The following is a 22,202-nucleotide window of genomic DNA, read 5'->3' as shown; positions in this document are numbered from 1 at the left end:
ATCAAAATGTAAACAAAAGACGAATAACAATCACACCTTTTATTCTCTGCTCCTCTAGGCAAATGTTTGTGATTTCTGGATGAACATTTCCTAAATGAACACAAAATATGTCTCAGTCATTATGCATTCTCCTTCAAAGTCGTTTTCTTCTTCCCAGTCTTGGGACAATCCAGCTCACTCCAAAGCATGGTCCACTCTGAAGAGCAAATGAATGTGCCTGTCAGTAGCGGCTCCTCGCTAAGGCGGAGTAGCATTGCCCCACTCAGTTGCAGCAGTGAATGAAAGGAAAAGTACATTGAAATTACCTAGATTTTATCATTTTATTTGTTCTTGCTGCAACATCATGTAGGAGGGGCGGGGCTGCTGTGCTGACAGAGCTTGGCAGGGGAGGAGTGGTAGGCACACTGAAGTGAAAATTACGCTATGGCCGGCTGCCTTGGGCCGGCCAAACAGTCATGCGCACTTAGCATGGCCTCCACCCAGGCTGCATTACAGCCTGGGTGGAGAGAGGGCCAAGTCTCCATCTGAGTGCCGAATTACAGCACTCAGACCAATTACAATGCTGCATTGCAGCATTGTGATTGGCTCAGGGGAGCCTGGCTGCTTCCTATCCGGCCAATGGAGGAGAGACGAAATGCAAGAGAGCAGCAAGGAGGTAAGTGTATTTTTCTTTTTTTACACTCCCTTACCCTCTCACCTGCCACCCCAGATCCGTGCACGCCTCCACTGGTGCCTGTTGTACTCAGAAGTTTTTATGTCCTATCCGGAGAGCAAGTAGTCAACAAAAGCTTGGGCACTGACAGTATGTAAGGATTCCTGTTTCCCATTGTATCCTACTGAATGTTATGCATTGCAGACTTTCTGCCTCATCCTTTTGGTTGCCACATCTGCTCAGTCTTTCTAAATCTAAAAGCATGCTGGATTTAATAACAAAGCTGCTGAGCCTCTTCATCAGGTTCTCTCTTATGCACTTGTTACAGCGTAAAAGCTGATTATTCTTTACACGACACACAACCTTTGCACATGTCTAGAAAAACAACACTGGTACTAAAAAAAAATGACATTCCAGCACCCTAAAAGTGTGGTTAAACATGTAGAAATAGCAGGAATCATAAAATAATGAATTTAACAATGTAATTAACTCATTACCTAATATTTTCAATAAAGTTGTTATGAAAAATTAATGATGAAACCGAACATCTCTACCTTCATTGTAATGCACCATAACAAAATAAAAAGTGGTGCAAAGTATATATGCAATGCAGTATATGACTAAAACATTCAGTATAAGTGCCTAACATTATTAGGAGCTTATATTTCTAAAAGCAATTTTATTTTAATAGTTTTTAGGAATAGTTTACATGTAGTTGCTTTTTAAGATTCTGGTAGTAGGACATAATTAGAGTTGAACATTGTTGAGCAATAATCAATAGAAATATTGCAAACATTCTCATATATGATGCGTTTGATTTATTTTGTTATGCTTGAACTTAATTATGAGTTAGTTGTACTAAATAAGAAATGCTAACTTTAAAGTGAATTGAGTAATCTTTTTCCTTAGACGGCAATATTTCAATGCCTGGTGTAATAGACTTTTGTTATGTTTTCTCAAATGTTGCTTTATCTGTTGTGCTTATGTACCATACTTTATTCAACCAGACACTTTTCAGTACTTCTTTGTCTGTGAATTGGTGGGAACTCATCCTTTTGACTTAATCCATGAAGAAGAAACAAAGTAGATAAGTTATTTGTCAACTAACCTGCAAAGGTGGAATGGTCAGTTGTTTCTTATGAGCAACATAGGAAAATATGTTGAAGTATCACTTTTGTATCTGGTGAACAGAAGAATGATCACATGACAGTCAGACCATCATATGGTGACAACTGATGTCACAAATGGACGATTTTAAAAAGTGACGTTCCAATGAGGAGGGAGACACAGCAACAGCTGAGCCTACTTGTATCTTATGATCCCTTTTCCTACATTCACGACTGCCTGCTGAACTATCTTCAATGCCCCTCGTTTTTTATTTCACCCTTTGCTGCTGAACTTGCCTGCTGGATGATTTGGCGCTGTCTGGTGAGAGACTAGACTTGAAATTTCTTGATTAATGCTCCATTCCCCTTGCCCATGGACTTTCCTGGGTGGACTCTAACTTGATCCCTTTGCCCTTGCTAAGAGAACTCTTGAGAAGCCCCTGTTTTGTTGGTGGTAGGTATCTCTAACTTTAAAACCATTCTCTATATGGATTATTTTATTTAGAAATAGATTTACTTTGACTAAATGTCAGATTTTATACTAAAAGCTGTAAAACTCATGACAGAGCTTATTAAAATATTACCTATATGTATTGATTTTGGATCTTTAATACAGTAATGACATTATCTACTTTTGTATTGTGTCCTAGTGGTTTTTCTACTGAGACTGTGCTTAATACTCTTTGGTTTCTAAAAGTACGATAGAGAGAGTCATAGATTATCTTGAAAACATCAGGTTCTTTTGCTCTTGTTCTGTGCACCCACAGAAGAGTTCCTGGTTTGTATAATTCTTGTTAGATTAAACTTCTTTAGAAGGTTGGGTTTTCCAATTGGAATACTCTGTATGGTCCGGTACGGCCTACCGCCCCCTCCTCCCTTCTATTGTGACAGACACCAATACAATCAATTGTATTTGGAATAGGGGGTCGTTGACCCCCGATCGTATTTATTAACAAACACACATATTTGTACACAAATATACAATTACGCAGAAATGACATGATAAGACAGGATTCGGTACATTTGATTCATTCCTAGCTTTAACCAAGTTCTAATACATAAAGTTCCTATCCTAGTCTAAACATATTGCTGATGACATTTATGACATTTCTGCGTATTCCTATTGGGCCTACGGCAATGTCAACACGCTGGCCCCTCCCCCTTTAATCCAAATTGTCCCGCGCACCCTAACCAGAGTGCGCATGCGCAGGAGGCCCAGCTGACCCGGAAATGGTTCTCTCCATATTTGTCCCGCGCCCCCCAACCAGGGTGCGCATGCGCAGGGGGCCCAGCTGACCCGGAAGTAGTTCCTTCCAGGCAACCCCCATGCGTTCTTTCAGACTTACTCCATAAAGGGGCCATGCAGACAGCGCAGCTTACTTACGCCCGCGTGCGGGGTGGCCAACCAGCCAATGGAAAGCGTAACCCCCGTTTGTCCCCGCACCGTTGCAACCAACCGGTTGTAACTGCCCCTGGAGTCAGGTGAGAGCCACATAACCCTCCCCTCTGGGCGCCCCATTTAATAAGGCGCCCCAAAAGATTAGTCAATTTAGTCTGTCCAACCGATGACCTTACCGCCTGACCAGAAATACCGCCTAAAACACGACAAAAAGGCATTTCCATACAAATTGTCTTCGTAATTGACATCCTGTAGAAAAAACACACTAACATATTTTCACTTCAACAAACATCGATCTCAGGGATGGTGGGTGGGGAAAAAAGGTTAAAGGTCCTCCCGAGGGAGGAGGCACCCGCGACGGGTGTGCTGCCGAGGGGAGCGGAGAGCAAAGAGACTGCTCTTCGCGCTCCCCCCGGCTTTATGCTACCGGACATCCACCAGCTGGAACTGGTTCTGGCTGAGTGAATCACCCGCGCCCCGGAAGTGATCCGATCACTTCCGGGGCGCGGTGGAGTCTTCCATGACCCGGAAGCGATCAGATCGCTTCCGGGGCACGGCCCCCAGCCAACGCGGGGGCCACCGGCACGGGAAAGATACGGGGGCACGGCCGACCACCATAATGGCGGCGGGGCCGATGCTGGCCCCGCCTTCCTCTTTATATAACATGGTTCTGGGAGTAGTATACTTGAACCTGATCTGTAATTTGTGAATTAGCTACCAACAGCTGGACCTCCTGATTTCTCATCCCTCACTACGATAAAGAAAGGTTCAACTGAGTACTAATGCCTCTTAGGTTGAATTATAGAATCTGCGTGAAGAAGTGACTAGGGGGGTTATTAGGATAGCGGGCGGACTTGAGTCCGCCCGCTATCCTAGCGGTAACAGGACCACCCACCTGTCATGCACCGGTCCCACACCCCTGATAATGAAGCGACCGCCAGCGCAGCGGTAGCATCTGGCAATTTAACATTGCAGCGGGTACTGCTGGCTGCAGCACCCACCGCAATGTCAAATGGCCATGTTGTGCATTTCCCTGCACAACTTGGCAGGCAATGTGCGGTGCCTGCCACCTTGTGAAGGGAAATGGATGGGGGTACCATGGTACCCCCGTGTACAAATGACCACGCCCCCACAGAGGGGGCCCGTAATGGGCCCCCCGAAGCCAGCCTCCACCAGCCTTTTCATGCAGGTTCCAGCATCTTGATCGATCTGGCGGTGCCTTCGAGGCACTGCCCCCATATCCAAGGCCTTATCCGCACCACCAGGCAATCGTTGCCTGTGGTGGAAGCGTGGCGGCGGGCTTTGCGCCCACCACGCTTGTGGAACGATTCCCCCGCCATCTTGATCTGGTGGCGGGAAATGGGCATGGAGATGGCGGAGGGACCGCCACCGCCAGGCCAGTGATGGCAATCCCTCCGCCATTGTAATGAGCCCCTATGTTAGAAAAACAAACCTTATGGGCCCAGTGCTAGAAAACGAAAAATGCTTCCGCTACAACACACTCATCATGACAGAGACTGCTCTCCTGAATAGAGCACAATTCCTGCTGAGTCCATTACTAAGTTGCAGAAGGCCCTAATGCCTGATTTCTCTGGAGCTCAGCCTGGATCAGAGTTAAGAGTTTTGACTTCGCTTTTTGTGGATTCTCTAAATTCCATGCGTTTCTCATGGCCCAGGTGAAGTTAGGGTCAGGTATAGGTCAGACTCCCACATAATTCTCAGCAAACACCGCCAGAACAGCATCACATTCTTGCTCTTCTTACGAAGAACCTCATCGTGAGTGCTCCTTTTTTTGCTCTGTTAATACCAACATTTTACATGCAATCTTGCAGGTTACAGAATTTACTCTGAACTATTTCACTGCACCATTCTGGGGTCTCTAATTAAGAAAGACGTATAACAAACAATACAGTTTATTTCCCCTCGTTCTGAGGTGCAAAACACAGAATGACGTGTATTTCGATGTACAAATTAAAGTGGTGAATATCGTGCAAGGGAAACAAGTAGGGTGTGGTCAATCCCACACATTTTATAATACAAATCAGGGCGCACAATTACTTTTGGGTCCATATCAGTGAATCCATAGGTCTTACGATAAAGGCACAAGGATCCATTTAACAGAGAGAGCACACAACAAAGTATGCCATCACCATGAACAGATAGAAGATAAAACAATGATGCCTAGGACTTACGATTCCTGCCCGCCCGCCCGCCATCTTGGAGGTAGCGTGGGGAGCAGTCTAGTGTCTGCTTCCCACACGCTACAAAGAGGGCCACGGCGCAAGCGCGCAGCGTCGACATCTCCTGAGGCTTGAGCCGGGAGATCGAGGCTGCTGCGCTGCGCGAGGTGTTGGAGTATTTTATTCTCGCTGCAAAGTGGTTTTTATTGTCGTTTTTAATGTGCTTTTTTACTGTGTCTTTTTTTCCATTGATATTTTAAATCACACTCATCCTACTGAGGCATACTTACTACACGCTCCTCTTAATTGACGCATACTAACGCTGTACTTACGATTCCTGCCCACCCGCCCGCCATCTTGGAGGTAGTGTGGGGAGCAGTCTAGTGTCTGCTTCCCACACGCTACAAAGAGGGCTATGGCGCAAACGCGCAGCGGACGCACGCAGCGGGAGCGCCGGCAGCGCGCCAAAGGCGCGCCAAAGGCAAGCCCGTCTGCGCCCGTCCGCGCCAGGACATCGCCAGGCGCCAGGGATTATGCCAATTTTACAGCCAATCACGCTAAGCGTAAATTCGCATACAGTGGGGCTGAACTCAGGCTCATTCATGCTGAGTGCCGCCCGATCAGCTTGATCTGCCCAAATGGGGGACTGCAATTTCTGGAAGGACCCATCTCCTGCATACAATGCAGATTTCAAACTTCTGGACGGGCTTTCTGGGTAACGTGAGATCGCTCCCAAAACACGCATTAGAGATGTGGGATATATTAAACACCGATTCACCAGAGGTGGGTTTCCTGACTGAGACTTGGCTGAAACCCACCAGTGGCCCCGATATTAACATCGCCATTCCAGAAGGGTACAGAATCTTGCGGCTTGACAGGCAGCTGAAAACTGGAGGGGGATTTGCAATCATCTATAAGGAGTGTGTACAAATTACGATGCTAGACCAACGTATTAACGCCCAATTAGAAATCTTAATTTTTAAGATGGAAATGGCCCCACATGATCTACGGAGAGGGGCATTGGTTTACCGGCCTCCGGGCCCCATAAATGACTTTTCATCACAATTAATGGAAATAATAGCCCCTCGTGTGATTGCCTCTAATAGCTTCCTATTATTAGGAGATTTTAACATACACAGCGAAAATCTTTCGCTTCCTGAAATATCTTCCTTTCTCGCTGACCTATCTACACTGCATCTCACTAAAAAGAATGATGGCCCTACGCATACAGCTGGCCACACCATTGACATTATTTTTTCTACTACCGATCGGCTTACCTGTAAAGCCCCCCGCCCTATGTGCTGGACGGACCATGCATTCATTAATTTTCAAGTGCAGTGTCCCCATTCATCCACTACAACGGCAGCACACACCCAGTTTTCCTACAGACAATGGCACAAAATTAACCCTGAGTCTTTTTCTTCAGTCTTTATACCCCCTAGGTATCCCCTGACCAACAACACTGAAGAAAATCTTACCCTCTTCAACACTGCCATCCTAGCGACCATCAATTCCATCGCCCCTGTAAAGACTTGCACTAAAGCCCCTAGGAGCACTCTGGCTATTTGGTTCACCCCCGAACTACGCATGACGAAAAGCCGCTGCAAAAATTTGGAAAGAAGGTGGCGCCGTACCCATCGAGATACTGATAAAGCAAGCTATAGAGCTGCGCTCACTCTATACCATAATGAAATCAAACAAGCTCGCAGAGCATACATAGCCCAGCAACTAAGGCAGGCAGGCAATACCCCTAAAATTCTTCATCAAATCCTACAAGATTTCATTTGTCCTAAAGCATGTGACTTGGACAATAACCTCTCCCAGCCTCTCTGCAACAAAATTAGTTCCTTTTTTATATAAAAAATTGACACCATTTACGATAAATTTTCAAGAACTTGCCACACACCTATGTCTGATGACACCTCTAAATCGCATAATGCCGACCACCCAACCCTGCTGACCTTCCCACCCCTCTCACGGGACAAGACCATTACACTTTTGTGTAATGTTAAATCTGGCTCTCCCTTAGATGCTATGCCTGCAAAAATCTCGGCATCTCTCGCACATGTACTCGCAGACGCTGTCAGTCCTCTTCTTAACTCTTCTTTAGGAAAGGGTCTGGTCTCCCCCGCTTGGAAAGCAGCCCAGGTCATTCCATTGCGTAAAAACAACAAACTTCATATGGATGACCTCTCCAACCTCCGTCCTATCTCCCTCTTGCCCTATCTGAGCAAGGTCCTGGAGAAGCATGTGAACAAACATCTCTCAAACCATATCGAAGCGACTGGCTACCTGGACCCGTCCCAATCAGGATTCCGAGCTAATTACAGCACAGAGACCGCCTTGGTAGCCGTCACCGACTACATTAGACTCACACTTGATCAGGGACAGTCTGACATTCTGGTCCTTTTGGATCTTTCCGCCGCTTTCGATACGGTTGACCATCCGGCCTTGCTCGGAAGATTAAGGGAGACTGGACCTGGGGGAATGGCGCTGAACTGGGTAACCATCTTCCTTTCCAACCGTACACAAACACTTAACTTAGGTCCATTTCGTTCTACCACCGAAAATCTGACCAAGGGTGTGCCACAGGGCTCCTGTCTGAGCCCTACGTTGTTCAACATCTATGTGGCCCCCCTTTCCTCTCTTCTTAGATCCCTCGGGTTCATCCCCGTGTCTTATGCGGATGACACCCAACTTATCTTTCCATTCAACAAATCTTCTTTGACAGCTCAAACATCTTTCTCCCTAGGTATGCTGGCTATTTCGCGGTGGATGAGCGATAATTTTCTTCAGCTGAATGCCAGCAAAACGGAGATTGTCCTCTACGGAGATGCCCACATCATGTGGTCTCCTACCTGGTGGCCAATTGAACTGGGCCCTGCTCCCCTGCCCAAACTAACAGTAAAAAATCTGGGTGTGCGATTTGATCAGGCCTTGTCCATGAAGGACCATGTATCTCATACAGTCAGGGCATGCTTTTTTACACTGAGCCTCTTGAGGAAAGCCCTTCCTTATCTCCCGGACTCTCTCCACAAGACACTTGTTCAGGCTCTTGTATTGAATAAATTGGATTATTGTAATGCCCTTTTGGTCGCTGCTAATGAATCTGCCCTTAGCCGTCTACAAGTGGTGCAAAACACCGCTGCACGATTAGTTACTAATGCACCATATAGATCAGCCTCACTCCCGAAACGGGTCAAGTTTAAGCTCTGCTGCTTGACTCATAAAGCACTGTGGGGCCCTGGCCCCCCATATCTGGCTGAGAGGCTCCACCAATATACTCCCAACAGCGACCTGAGATCCTGTTCCAAATCTCTGTTACTTGTTCCCAGGATAAGGAGAATACGGTTGGGAGGTAAATCCTTCTCCTATCAAGCTCCTATGATCTGGAATCAGCTCTCCCTCCCTCTAAGGCAATGCTCCGACTACTTAAGGTACAGAAAGATACTGAAGACTACCCTTTTCATAGAATGACATCTCTTCATCCATCTTGCACAGCTCTGCTAGCCCTGAGAGACCCCCTTGGGGGTGATTCATGCGCTTTATAAACTATTAAACTAAACTAAACTAGGAGTTTATTGATTCCAGAACATCCCTTGGATAAAGCAGGCAGAGCTTCAAACATTATGAAATCTGAATTACTATTTCTTGGCACTTAGACAGCGGTTAGTGTTATTTCTCAGTTTTGTTTGTCAGGCTGCTCAAGGCGTCTGGAGAAATCCATATTTAATATACTTCCTTGAGACATTGGTTTAATGTACTAAAAATCAGTAGGAATGCTAGTTAGGCAAATGTTGTGTTCTGGGTATTTAAGCGTTTTGCTCAAAAGCTAGTACCCATATCCTTAGCACACAGTGAGATTCAATGCTGCCTCTTTAAATACCTTGCACCCCTTAGAAGGTGTGAGGGCCAGCACTACGGGTTTTTCAGGACCTTGTGCAGCAGAGTTTTAAAATAGTAAGCAAATCGAAACAGTACTTTCTACGGTGTTAAATTGCTTTGCACCACACGCAGAACCTTAGTAAATAACCCCCTACATTGTAGAAATATGAAGAATCATAGACTCTGTATCTGTATAACTTAAAATTACCTTTTTAATTAACCAGCAAAAATATATACTTATTTCCAGTGTTTCCAGGTTTCAGTGATTCATAATGCCTACAAACCCTGTTCTATATAATTTTACCCAATTTTCTAGAGGCAGCAAAGTTCTATGATGGTCATTTTCCTTCCAGGGGTACTGCTGCTAGTTGCTCCTAGTTCACTGGGTACTGCTGCTAGTTTTTAAATAACAAAGGAGTAGTTTATGGAGTTGATCACCTCACGTTGTCCAGCTACAATAGTATTTTTGGAAAAATGAGTTCATGTATCCCTGATAGTCCTCTTGGTTTCCTAATTTGCTGAAATATAATTCTAGAGTCTGATACAGAGTTAATTTCATTTTACACCTTTTCTTAGTACCAATCCACCTCAACCTTTAGTCATACCACCATCTGTCAACAAATTATCTCTTTCTTATCAGAAAAAATAATCTAGACATCTTCAACTTACTAGCACCTCATTGACCTGATAACTTATTCACCCAATTATTCCAGTGAGTGGGGAGATCGGCTAAATAAAACCTGTGGTGGCATTGCCATTATCCTGTCTGGTTCTTTCTTCTGTCCAACTTTAGATGAAGATGCTCTCCATTTGTGGGTGTGATCTTTTCCATTGAAAGTGATCTCCCTACATGTTTTTCTAGAGTGCTAATATGCCCAACCTCAGGTCCTAGGGCTAATTTCACCAACAAGTTTTGTTCCTTCCTAGCCCCCATACCCTATCAAGTACACACATTTTATGATAATGGGAGAACTCAATTTCCACATGGAGTACTACTGGGTCCCAGGCATGGTTCAATTTTTAGGTGATATGGTTTCCCTATGTTTTCAGCTACCGCTAAGGGCTGCCACTCAGTGAGCTGGACACATACTGCCAAATTTCATCACAGTTGGGAGTACCTTACCAATTTCTTGGTCCGATCATGCAGCCATTTTCATGTTTTCGATGCACAAATAACAGCTGTAATTCAAACTACACCTGTGACCACATGCTCCTGGGTCCTTAAAGTCACATTAAAAGTGGCTGTCCCTCCAAGTGCTACCAACATCCTTTGTGGAGCGGAAGGATTCAATATCAATCAATCAATCAATCAATCAATCAATCAATCAATCAATCAATCAATCAGGGGGATTGTAAGCGCGCTACTCACCCGTGGGGTCTCAAGGCGTTGGGGAGCGGGGGGTCCGTTGGTCTGTGTAGCTGAAGAGCCAGGTCTTGAGGGTCTTTCTGAAGGAGTTCAGGGAGGGGGCGCGTCTGAGGTCTGCCGGTAGCTTATTCCATGTCTGGGCCGCAATGTGGGAGAAGGATCTTCCACCTGCCCTGGCTCTGTGGATGCTCGGGGTTTCTGCGAGTGCGAGGTTGGAGGAACGGAGGTTTCTTTTGGGTACGTGGAAGTTGACTCTGTCGTTGAGTTATTCGGGTCAGTTGTTGTGTAGGCATTTGTAGGCATGAGTGAGGATTTTGAAGGTGATTCTTTTCTCTACCGGGAGCCAGTGGAGTCTTCATAGATGTTAGCTGATGTGTTCTTGTCGGGGGATGCCAAGGACGAGTCTGGCTGCGGTGTTCTTTATGGTCAGGAGTTTGTGCAGTAGGGACTTGTTGATGCCGGCATAGAGTGCTTTGCCATAGTCCTGTCTGCTGGTGATGAGTGCGTGGGTGACTGTCTTTCTCAACTCGGGGGGATCCATTTGAATGTCTTGCGGAGTATGCGGAGTGTGTTGAAACAGTTGGATGTGACTGCGTTGACCTGTTGGTTCATGGTGAGTGAGGAGTCGAGGATGATGCCCAGGTTCTTGGCATTGTCTGTGTGGGTAGGTGGGCTCCCAAGGGCGGTTGGCAACCAGGTATTGTCCCTTTCCTGAAGGGGTGGTTCCAAGGACGAGGACATCTGCCTTCTCGGCGTTGAGTTTCAGACAGCTATTGGTCATCCAGTCAGCGACTTCATGCATTCCTTTCTGGGAATTGAGTTTGGTGGTGGTGGGGTCTCGGGTGAGGGAGAGGATGAGCTGGGTGTTGCCGGTGTAGGATACGATGCTGAGGCCATGTTTTCGTATGATGGTTGCGAGGGGGGCCTATGTAGATATTGAAGAGGGTCGAGCTCAGTGATGATCCTTGTGGTACTCCGCAGGTGATTTGCATAGGATCAGAGAGGAAGGGGGGTAGCCTGATTATCTGGCTTCTTCCGGTGAGGAACGATCGGATCCAGTCCAGGGCTGTTCCTTTTATGCCGGAGTTGTGTCGTCTGGTGGCTAGTGTGCGGTGAGAGACGGTATTGAACGCCGCTGATAGGTCAAGTAGGATGAGGGCTGCTGAGTGTCCTTGATCCTGAAGGGTGTGGATGTCATCTGTGGCAGCGAGTAGGGCAGTCTTGGTGCTGTGGTTGCTTCAAAATCCGGATTGGGAAGGGTCGAGGACGGAGTTCTGTGCAATGAACCGTGTCAGTTCTCTGTTGGCCAGTTTCTTTGCGACTTTGGCTGCGAAGGGGAGGAGTGAGATGGGCCGCGAGCTTTTGAGGTCAGTGGGGTCCACTGTTGACTTCTTGAGTAGGGGCCTGACTTCTGCACGTTTCCAGACGTCCGGGAAGGTGCCTGTTTCGAAGATGTTGATGATGGTGCGTTTCAGTTCGGGTGCGATGGCGGAAGCGCCTCTGTGGTAGATGTGAGGAGGGCAGGGGTCGGTTGGAGACCCCGAGTGGATGCCTTTAATGGTTGAGGCGGTGTCTTCGGTCATGAGAGGTGTCCAGCTGGAGATGGTTGGTTGGCTGTTGTCCTTGGGGGGCGGGGAGAGGCTGTGGTGTCCAGAGGATGGTCTGTGAAATTGTCATAGAGCCTTTTCATATAAGGGATAAAGTACCCCTTGCCTAACATGATAAGGGTATCACAAGTCACTGAGGAGCTTCCCAACCATATAGAGGAACAAGGCCAAAGACTGAGTTTTTTATGAGTTTAAGGAACTCCAAGGTGACTTGCGATGCCTATATAATGTACAGCAGGGAGTACTTTATCCCATATAATGCATGGTCACACCATCACCTTTTCCACAAACATATCTACGTGCCTCTTTCATGTGAAAGAGAGAGAATGTTGCCAAACTTGCTGAATAAAAATAGAATATCTAGTGCAAAATTAAACACATCAAAAACCTGTCAAATGTCTGTTTCAAAAAGACATTAGAAATAGTACAATTCAAGTTAGTTTAAAAAAAAAAGCTTTCAGTAGCTCGGAATGTGTAAAAACATGGAGAAGGAATCAAACCTTTCTATAATTATCTACGGAGGGCAGAGCACATGTTCTTTCTGCTTGTTACTATAAGCTAGAAAAATAGCGCAGCAGAAAAAAAGGCTACATGTTTTTTCTTGCTTTAAACAGCTGCTTCCATTATGCTCTGTGACTTGACCTGACTTTTACCTTAGCTGCTCGCTCTGGCAGCAGGCATTGTGACATCAGAACTCTACTGTAATAACTTATTACAGTTGGGTTCTGATGTCTTTTCTTTATAGTCGACGACTTACAGGAGTGAGCACTCATGAACCTTACACAATCAGCTTTCTCCATAGCACTGAATCAGCTCATTTGGCCACAACTGATTACCTGGATCAGTGTGGCTGATCATTTTGGAGCTCACAGTGGCTTTTGACATGGTTTCTCATCCATCCAATCCTTCTTCAGAGTCTTACGGAGTTTGGTATCTCCAAGAGAACACTTACTAGATTTAAATCATTCCTGGAAGAGAGGTCTCAGACCTCAATCTGTTCTCCTTTGTGCTCCTCACCTTCATTACATCAGTCATGGCAATTTTCAGGGCTCATACCTCAGCCCAACATTATTTAAAATCTATACACCCACCTTTAGCTACTAAAGTAAGATTGTTTGGTTTCTGGCTGGCCTCTTATGTTGATGATATGGAGATAGTTAACTCTACTTCTGAACATCAAGACGTTACTAGTACTGTCTTCCAACAAAGCATGGTGGAAATATCAGGCTCGATGCACAAAACATACATGAAACTCAATGGTGAAGAAACATAGATTCTCTTTTTTGGAAAACAATCCACATCCTAGTCATCAATACTTTGGCTTGGTGGGCCAAAGATTTAGGTGCACTCCCTACACTGGTCGACTCAGCTAAGAACTTAGGAGTCCTATTTGACAACCACTTTATATTTTCAATTTTTATTACCAAGGCAGCCTCAACTTGCTTCCTCTTACTTGGGCCCTTTTGCAAAATCTTTTCACTTCTACCCATTCAGGTATTGAAAACAGTGGTTGAGGCCCTGATCCTTCTGGAATAGACTATTGTAATGCTATACTGTTGGAAACATCTTTACATCTGGATCATTGCTTGCAATTAGTGCATCATGCCACAGTCTGTATTATTCTGAATCTTCCTGAAGAAACTTCATTGGCTGCCAGTACAGAAGTGGATTCTACTTAACACCCTGTGGAGCATATGTACAAGCCCCTATCGCCACCACAACGTCACTTTTACAGAAGTTGTGGTGGCGATAGGGGCTGCGCCTTCTGTACAAGGCAGCGCTAAGCCACTTAACGTGGCTTAATGCTGCATTGTACATAAGGCCCCCTTTCATGCTATAGTTAGCATGAAAGGGGTGGGAATTGGATGTTTCTTTGGGCATTCCACCGCAACACCCATTCATTATGTGTAGGAAGGTGACCATTCCTGTACAACAATTTTTTTAAAAATTCAATTTTGTCACTTTCATGTGTGCTGCATTAAGCAGCACACATTAAAGTGACAGAATGGGATTTTAGGATTGTTTATGTGCAGGAAGCGACACCTTCCCACACATAAACAATCTTCCCCTGTATGCAGACACCCTTGCACTATTGCACTCAGCAATTTATACTAATTTATTTTGAGGCGTCTATTAGTGCCATGATGACTTATGGTTAGCAGAAGCATTCTAGAACTCTACAATCATTCATAAAATGGTAAAAATCATATCCCAATTTGGTTCTCAGATCTGCAGTGCTATGTAGTACTGCTTACATCCCCTGTCTTGACACGCATGACTAGGCTACTGCCTTATGGGTAGGAGTGTGCTTGGGACAACAATGAGACCCAGGCATGTAGTTCATTCTTCCCCATCTCACTGGCAGAGATAAGGTTATGCAGTATTTTTACCTGGATACAATGGTTCCCTCCTGTTGCTGGGTAAGGATACTTTGTATGATGCCCTTTTACCCAAACAATTATATGAGAACCTGTTAGACCTAACGTTCTTTGTGTGGCTTACCCTGACTTTTGTCTTCTGACCTCCTGTATTGCTGACTTTATTTTTTCTGACCTTAGGATTCTGGGCCCATGTCCACTACTAATCAAATGCTAACGTACATATACTCTGTACCTAAAAATGTTAACATTGCAATTGGCTTATTAACTTACTTATATTCATCCCTATTAGGGTGCACTATATGTGTCCAGGGCCTGTAAATTAAATGCTACTAGTGGGCCTGAAGCATTGATTGTACCACCGACTCAGTAGCCCTTTAAACATGGCTTAGGGCTGCCACTGCAGAGCCTGCGTGTGCATTTTAAACTGCCATTTTGACCTAGCAACATAAACTACTTGACAAGCCCAAACCTTCCTTTTTATTACATACAACTCCCCCTAAGGTAGGCCCTAGGCAGCTCTATGGGCAGAGTGCAGTGTATTTAAAAAGTAGGACGTGTATTTTTAAGTTTTACATGTCCTGGTAGTGAAAAACTGCTAAATTTGTTTTTTAGTACTGCAAGGCCTATCTCTCCCATATGTTAACATTGGGATTGCCTTAAAATATCTTTTAAGTTTAAAGTCCAATTGAGAAAAGATACAGATTTTGGTGTGGTGTCTCTTGACTCAAAATTTTAAATCACAACTTATGATGCAGATGGATTTTAAATTGTGAGTCTGAAAATGCCACTTTTAGAAGATAGCCATTTTCCTACTTTAACCATTCGGTTCCTCTGCCTGTCTCTGAATACACATCTGGGTTGGGTGACAGCTGGGCTTTGTGCATTCTCCCTAGACAGTCACACAAAGGGAGAAGGAGTGTGACCTGTGCATCCTGATGGCCCATCACTAGACAGATGGGCCTCCTGTGGAAGATTGGGAGGGAGAAGTAAGACACTTGCACCTGAAAAGGGTTGTGTCTGTTTTCACGGCAGGAGCTGCATACTACCCGGAAGTGAGTCTGGAGCCAGGGCAGGAAATGGAGGGAACTTCTGATCTTAAAAGGCCTCTTTGATGTCTCCCCCACTTCAAAACCACATTTGGGTATAAGTGCTGGACCCCTAACACCATCAAATTAGAACTTTGTTGCGATCAAAGACATTCTGCCTGGAAGGAGAGCTGTTTTGCTGAGGGAGGGACTTTCACTTTGCGACCTGCATTGCTGTGTTGGCCTGCTGCCTGCTGATTGCTGTGCTGTAGGAGGGACTGCCACTTTTCTACCACTTTTCTACCTTCTCTGCTGTGTTGGTCTACTGCCTGGTGCCTCTTGCCTGGGAGTGAGAGGGACTGGACCTGATCTCTGCATCCAAGTACCCATTTCTCCAAGCGTTTGTTGGCTTGCCTCCTGTTCTCACGGTCACGATAGACTTCTTGCAAGTCTGCTGGTGCTGTTGGTTTCTGCCATCTGTGAGTACTACCCTTTCCTGAGGTGCCCCCCTCAGTCCAGGGCCTCAGAAGTGGGCAGCTGTTTTCTTCAGAAATTGATGCAGCGGCCCCTTTGTGTTGATCAGAACCAACACCGTGTCCTTTGACGCAGTGGCGATTCAACGCCAACGCAGGACCCCCTGCAAGGTTTGACCACAACAGAGCACTGATCCTTCGACACTGTCTGTGAGGCCCGACGACGATGCAGTGCCCATCCTTCGACACAGCCTGCAAGGCTCAACGCATTGACCTTGACTATGTAGAAAAGACCTATGCATCGTGCTCTCGATGTCAAACCTTTGTTCCATACACAGTACTTTTTCAGCGGACCTTGCGTGGGTTCTGTAGCCAGCCTGCCCTCCGTCATGTTCGGCCTGAGCTTTGGATTTCTACCAGTCTCTCATGACCTCAAGCAACCTTTTGACCACTAGTGACTTGTAAGCACTGTTTTTGCATTCAATCTTTAAAACATAATATCTCAAGTTCTACTTGATTATTGTTTTATTTGTCTTGTTTTACTCAGGTAAATATTTTCTATTGATTCTACATTGATGTGCTATGTTTTTGTGGTGTTTTCAATGTGTTAATGTTATTAAAGTGTGCACAAATACTTCACACATTGCCGCTAAGGTTAAGCCCGACTGCTTGGAGTCAAGTTACAAGAGGGTGAGCAGAAGTTATTTTAGGTTGCGTATCTGACTTACCCTGACTAGGATTCTGTCTCCTGCTTGGACAGGGTGTATACTCTGCCAAACAGAAACCTCAATTTCTAACAGAACATAATGTAAAAGCCAGGTATCCTAACATCATTGAGGCCTATAGGTTTATGTCCTGAGATAGCTAGTACTTTAATTAGTTAGGCACTATATTTAAGAACATTATGTGAAGATATAAGAGGGTGCATCTTCATTGAGAATTGGGGAAGATCTCACCCCATCCAATCAGGGTGATTGCAGTATAGGGAAAATGATTCCCTGCTTGTGTTTATTGTGACTAGATTTTATAATACATCTTTTGGCATCAGGCAAAGTATTTGGCTTATAATTTTGAGGTCAACATATAACAGTATCATTGCACTAAGTATGAAATTGTGTTACCATCAAGAACATTTAGTCAAAATGGCTTAATCGCTACCAAATTTGTAGAATATTCTCATAATTTACCTCAAATCAAATAAATGTTAATTTACTTCATTAGGTCAGCCAGTGGGTGTAGTGTTAACAAACCTGGCCTTCCAGGACTGAGGTAGGACACATATAATCCAAATCCAAGCACTACTACAGTTGGTTGTCATAGTCATCAGCCTTCAGTGTGCTGCTGTACACTCCCATATGCCGACTCAGAACCACTCTTCTGAGACAGGTTATGGGAGGCAGCGAGCATCATTCAAGTCACCTGGTAAATCGATCAGGATTCCTGTCACTGCCGGGTTTCTAGATACTACTTGTAATGTACATGTCACATTTATATGCATATTTCCAAATATTCCTTTCTCAATTTTGTGTGAGCACTCGGGACACAGAACAAATCTTCACTCTTTCCTTCCCTTTCTTTTAAATGCCAATACATTTTAAATACCATGATGTTTTTGAACTTTTTGGGTTGAATGGAAAGAATAATTGTATTCCTCCACTGATCTTTGAAGTTAGTGGGCTAGTTAAACTTTGTTTTAGCTTATATAGGGTTTTTTCAGTAATTGACTTAGTCGTTATTTATTCAACTAATGTTTCTCTAACATTAGCATGCAATAAAACACTATGAGGCCTATAACGATCTCGGTCGGAAAGCTTCTGAACTGAGGTCGCAGGCTTCCCGACTGAGATCGTTGGTTTCAATTCTGACCACCTAATTACAATCTAGGCAGTCGGAATTGAAACTGGCCAATCATTCCGGCTGGATTCCGATGGGCTTGAGCCCATCGGCCAGTTGGAGACCGGCCCATATTCCCAATGGATGACATTTCTACCGTTGGGATTACAACACTTGGGGACAGATTTACAACTTCTGGCGCATCTCTGCAAATCAGCAGGGATGCGCCAGAACAGATGCGTTACGTAATCCCCACCTTGCGCCACCAAGGCGCAAGGAGGGGAAGATGCCTGACGCATCTTGTGGCGTACGGACGGCGCATGTCTGGAGTTGCATCACAAGCGTGACGCAACTCCTGCAATGCACAGGGACCGTCCATACTTCACGTGGTGCGTCACTCTTTATGCCTGCTTCAAGCAGGCATAAGGATTTGACGCAGCAGTGTCGTAAAACTGACTCAGTGAAATCTTGTAGATTTCACTGCGTCAGTTTTACGGGGCTTTCCTGCAAGGGAACGCCCACCCTGTGACAGAACGCCCACATGAAACTTGACGCAGGTTTCATGTGGCGCAGGGCTTTACAACGTGACGCATCTGCCTAGATGTGTCAAGTTGTAAATAAGTCGCAACGTGGAGCATGGTTTACGCTGCCGCTGCATCACAAAAGTGATGCAACGGCAGCGTAAAATTGTCGCAAGGGGCTTGCAAATCTGCCCCTTGATTTCCAACAGGCTTTCCATGCCGGGCTTTCAGACAAGAAAGCCTGTCGGAAAGTGAGTTTGGTGGCCCCTAGCCTTGCGACTTCCGTTTGGAGCAGAGGGGGCACTTATGGTGCCCCCCTTTTGATTCCTGCACTTTGTGGCAAGCACCCCGAGGTGCCTGCCATGCGGTGCAGGGATGAACACAACCTGCTATTTCCCTAAGGAGAAATGTAAGTATGCGACCGCAGCATGTGCTGTCACATCGTAATTAGGCGATTGGGACCACCGCCCGTAGGTAAGTGGGTCCCAATTCGGCAATGATATAACTCCGACCGACATCATAATCGACCCCTGTGTGTTGTATGTAAATGAAAATCCAGGTTCGCTTTGGCATAATGTGTTCTCTTGCGTATTTTATAAATACAAAAATAGCAGTACAATTCTGTTTCTTCTATAGTACTTGTAAAGAACGTTTTCAATGCCCTAAATTATAGGGTATTCAGTTTGGAAACACTCTGTCTGCCTCGTGGCTCCACAAGTCAGGTCAGTACTTATTTCTCCAACTCTCTGTGAGACAGTTTTACTGAGCAAAATTCATGTTGCAATTGCCTGTGACCAGCTCGTTTTTGTCACTGTACAAAAACTGCTCTCTACAGAGAAAACACGACTGGGCATCGCAAGAGAGGTTTTAATGTAGACAGATCACGCATGCCATGTTTTTCTGAGGCATGAATCGAGCTCATGGTGTTGATCTGGGCTGAATGCTGCTGATTTTTATACACTTGGGCACTATGAAGTGTAATTACCCCAGCATACTGTCACTGACTAGACCGTAAAATGGCTGTAAAATAATGAGGATTTCAAACTACATTACACCGTGGTACAAATTGGCAATTAAAAGGCTCTTAATGTTATTGAAGCTATAAGACAGCTGAATGGATATTAGGTCTTGGTAGGAGATGCACAAAGTACTGTGAGGAAAAGAAAGAAATAACCTAGTTAAGGTGCATTGCCATTTGCCCTTTTCTGTCAAATGTTAATTTACTAAAACTGGTCAGTATTTCATTAGAGAAAATCTTACTTTTGAAATCGAATTTCATTCTCTGTTTTGATCTCCTTTTTTTGTTTAACTGCCACATATAATGTTCAGTCGAGTGTATTCCAGAGCATTTTCTATCCACAGAAATGGCAACAGAGTGCTGTGTCAGAAAAAGGATGTAGATGGTATTCAGAATACTTAGGATTCACATGATAACATAAAGTACCTGAAGGGATTATTAAAAAAACTAAATCAATAAATATAAAATGTAAAAAAGATCCTGGGTTTAGGAACCTAAATATATAAATCAAATCAAAACTGCTGACGCACAGTACCGGTTTGTTAGTTATCTGCTTCTTTTTATCGGGTGGCAAGCTTCATTCAACTGGACTAGCTGGTTGAGCTATGAGTACAACAGACCATGGTTGTATGTACATGAAACACACGAAAGGTAAGGGGAAGCTGCTTCAAATAAGCCTAACCACTGGCAAAACTCGGAGTAAAAATAGAACCCATTGTTCCTGTGCTCACCATGCGACCTCAGTTCGGACCAAGCCATATGCAAAGTTGCTCCTCATAGGAATAGTCCGGCCTCAACTACTTTTCCTGGTCCTCCCTGAACTGGAACACAAGGAACCCAAGACTGGTTTCACCCTAGTTATGGGCTTATCAACCAGTTACAGCTTGGTTCCAGTGACACAGTGAGCATGAGACCCAAGTCTGGGCATTGCCTTACCGCTTAGGGCTGTATATGAAGCTTACTGTGCCCCTGTGCTTAATTTGTCAAACCAAATAAGTGCCTGAGCTCTCGTCAGGAGGCCACTGTAGCTTACACCACAGATTGCACCTGCTATGAGGCCAATGATAGTTGCAACACAACTACTAACCATCACACTCCAATAAGTGTGACAAGCCTCCAAAGCTATAAGAATGGCTTGGCCAGCAGGTAATAGTAATTTTTAATGTATATCGAATAAACAAATTACCTGTTCTTGTGGTCATCCATAAATTAACCAGACAGCACCACCTGGAGCCAGACTGTCCTTAGTGCCAGTGTTGACATTTAAGTACCAGTGCCGGGCTCCAGAAACCACTGGCTCAAATTAAGCATTGCTGTGCTTCTGGAACACAGCTGTAGTAAGCTAATGAGCCCATAACTAGGGTGAAACCAATCCTAGATTTCTTGTGTTTCAGTTCATGGAGGAGCTGACCTGGCAGTTTGGGCGAGGTACAGGGTCAAGACTGATTTGCATACGACTTGGGCCAAACTGAGTTGGCATAGTGAGCAAAAGAACTATGGTTTGGGATGCTACCCAAGCGATTGCCAGTGGTTAGAAAATTGCAGGAATCTTCCCATCACCTTTTTTGTGTTTTCTGCACCACCCTCAGTGTCATGGGTACGCCCAGACATGGGTCCTTTGTTCACTGTGTCAGTGGAACCAAGCTGTACCCCACTGATGAGCCCCTAGCTAGAGCACATCCGATTCTTGTTTTCCTGTGTTCCTGTTCAGGGAGGACTTGTCCTGGCAGTTTGGGCTCGACGTTTCACATGAGGAGCAGGGTGAAGACTGATATGCATATGTTGGGTCCAAACTGAGGTGGTACAGTGAGGAAAAGAACAATGGGTTAAGATGCTACCCTGAGTGATTTCCAGTGGTTAGAAAAATGGCAAGTGTTCCTATCATCACCTTTTGTGTGTTTCATGGTTTGAAATGCACTAAAAGACTATATAGATGGAAGGTGTCATGCTTTACAAGTGTCATATAACGTAATGTTACATAACACAACCCCAACATACATACACACAAGAGCAAATGTTGTCGTTATTTTTAACATATACAATTTAAATCGCACAATATGTACAACATGCACAACACTGACTAACACATAAAGTACATACAACTTAACAAGAACAGCACATGCAACACAGTATCTTACCCATGCTGGGAAGATGGTGAAACTGCAGCAATAGTGGGCATGTTGAGAACCTTAGGGTTACACCTTTCAATAATCCGTGACCTGTGTTGTGGACATGGATGTGAGAGGTTGGGTAGGGTGGGGTGGGAACAAGTGGGAGTGGGTGCTCTTCAGGGGTATTTTCATGTTTACTTGCACACCCTGTGACAAGGTGTGTTTGAAGAGACATGATTTCAAATCTGTATAGATGTAGATGCTCAATCATTGCTTAAGTGATTAATGTCATCAGGCAATGCAGGTATATAGGTCGATGACCAACCAATAAATATTCTAAATGAGCTTTCGAATTGTTCTGTTTACTCACCTCAGTTTGAATTTCATATGGTGTGAGAAATCATGGCCTGAAATATCATCAAAACTTGTTCACAAAAAGTCTTTAGAATAGTCCACATAGTACCACTCACAAACCCCAGCTTGATTCTGCTTTATACTATAGAAGCCTTCCTTGCATCATCTTCAACCACTGCACCACCAATGACAGTGAGGATTAGCGTGAATGAACATGATAATAACACTAGGCTGCACTGGTTTGTTGAGAAAAGATGTGAAAGTGGACTATCCAAGATGATTAGTGCTCAC

Source organism: Triturus cristatus, chromosome 10 (genome assembly GCF_964204655.1).
Source record: "Triturus cristatus chromosome 10, aTriCri1.1, whole genome shotgun sequence".
NCBI classification, from domain to species: Eukaryota; Metazoa; Chordata; class Amphibia; order Caudata; family Salamandridae; genus Triturus; species Triturus cristatus.
The sequence above is the reverse complement of the archived record's forward strand: the minus strand, read 5'-3'. Positions refer to the sequence as shown.